The 2,419-nt window shown below is 28.6% G+C and overlaps 1 protein-coding gene across 1 annotated transcript in view; it reads left to right on the forward strand.

Moving 5' to 3' along the window:
- The window catches only part of IFT43 (intraflagellar transport 43), a 16,068-nt gene that overhangs the window by 12,763 nt on the left and 886 nt on the right, over positions 1-2,419 (forward strand). The gene's annotated exons all lie outside the window — the stretch shown is intronic.

The raw sequence follows: 2,419 nt of genomic DNA on the forward strand, positions 1-2,419 counted from the left end.
TTGTTTATTAATTATTACATACAATTTCCCATAAGGCTATAATTAATATATAGTACACTGTAAGGTGAAAATACCTTTTATATGTTACATTTATGTAATTTGAATTTCTTTCCTTTTTTTTTTTTTTTTGTTCCTTATATATTTAAAGTTTTCAAACAGGAAAATAAAAAAAACTAATAAATAAATGATAAAGTGATTAAACATAAATTATAAATGATTGAGAAATGACAAATAATACACTTAGTTAAAAAATAACATGTATAAAATAAACAAATTTTATAAATACAATTTAAGTATCAAGGTTTTGCCTAATAATATGGGTTTGTGTGTGTATCGATTTAGTGATATTTTGTTGTAATCTTCTATATTTGGTATGAAGGGGCTGTCTGAAATGGTAGCAAGAGAGCAAAGTTAGAGAATATATTTGAAATTCTGGTGTGGCGAGGATACTTATTTACTATTCTCATACATGTATTTTGAATGACCTCTAGTTTTCTGTAATTTGAGTCATATGTGTAGCTCCAGAGAGGAGCAGAATAGGTTATTGTTGGGTGTATCACTGTTTTATATAGTATTAGTTTTTTTATGTCAATTTAAAATTGCTGTTAAAATATGGGGCCATTTTTGTGATGATGCCCTTAGCATTATTGTTTAGATGATAGGCCTTGTTTTGTATGTGCATGAAGAACGTTAAAGATTTATATTGAAAGAAGATAGTTGACCGTATGAAGTAGATTGTAGGAAAATAGTCTTTTTGATACCTTTATTGACTATCTCCCTACAAGTTAAAGATTTATCTATTTCTAGATCTAAGTAATAGACCGATTGTGACCATTAGATCGTGGTACCATTAATAACTATGCTTTTATATAAAAAATACCTCACTACATTGAAAATTATTATACAAGGTCTAATGTATAAAATTAATTTTGTATCTTTAGATCATTTTCTGTCTAATTAGATTTTATAGGCAGTAATTTCTTATTTATTTCATTGAATCTGTTAAGAACAATATCTAAGATTTTAATTTATGAAACCTAAGAGAAATATAATTTTTACTTTTACTTACCTGTATACGAAAATATAGTGCTGATTTATGGGATCATGAAAAATTTTGAAGTCGAGTTTTTGATATGAAAACACATTTTGTGATCCCCTGAGTCTAAATAACCAAGTCACACAAAATGGCCTCTATATTGATAAATTGCTGTGTACGATTCATCTTCGGGATCCAAAAGTATGCCTCTGTTTCATATTTTTATGCAGAGTTGAAGTGGCTTTATCCTTCCTACCATCGTAAATATTTCCTGGCATCCTTCATCTTCCAAGTCATCCAATCCTGCCATCCTTCATACATCTCTAAGCTCCTTCAATTCAAATCCTCTATTCGCTCCCGTCTTCAGTTTTATACACGAGGGCCCACTGAACCACTGCCTTCAATAGATCGTTCATTATCTGATCCTCATCCTTATGGAGCTCCATGTTCAATCATTTCTTATCCATTCAGACTCCATAAAATTGTAAATCAATATAATTTTAAATATATATAAACTATTATGTCATTCTTAATTATTTTTACACCATTTTCTTTTTTTTTTATTTATTCATTTATTTTTTTATAATGACTATTTATATTTCTTTGTATTTTTGTTTAAATAACTCTGAGGCTCCTCAGCCCTCATCTATTGATTTCTCTGTATTATTCTAAAGGCATATATGTGAGCAACCAAATTGAACAGCAAGAAATGCCACTTTATATGATTGATTTTACACATTTAAATGATTTTCTGAGCAATGGCTGAAACGATTTTGATGAAACTTCATAAATCGAAGTATAATTAAGCGGTCTATAATATCAGCTAGGTCTTACCTCATCGGAATAGGTTTATAAAATTTATTAAAAAAAACCCTCTGAAGTACCTTTAATTTTGTTAATTTGAAATAATTAACCATCTCAAATTTTTACTAGTAGTAAAAAATGAATATATATAAACTGTTAAAGGATTTGATAATTCAGTCAAGGAGAAAAAAGGAAAAATATTTTTTCTAGGTTTCAAACAAATTTCCTGAAATAAGAGTTGCAATATAGAGGTAATACAGTGAAGTCTCACTTATATGAAACTCACTTGTACGAAACATTCAGTTATGCGAAGAATTTCTCAATCCCCTGCAAAAACCCCTGAATTATGTATATATAATTATCCATTTATACGAAACATTCAGTTATACGAAGGAAAGTTTGGACTCGCTTTATGCACATATTAGTAAATTTTATTCAGTTCTATGAATTTTTGTTTCTTCCGTGGCAAGACAATGGACGAAAATTACCATGAAAAATGAAACAGTAAACAACTTTTTTCCACGAATAACATCCGGTCCCAATTACTCATTATGTTTATATTCTACTCCCTAATGTATA

This window comes from Halyomorpha halys, unplaced genomic scaffold (genome assembly GCF_000696795.3).
Source record: "Halyomorpha halys isolate HHAL.00 unplaced genomic scaffold, Hhal_1.1 Scaffold416.1, whole genome shotgun sequence".
NCBI lineage: Eukaryota > Metazoa > Arthropoda > Insecta > Hemiptera > Pentatomidae > Halyomorpha > Halyomorpha halys.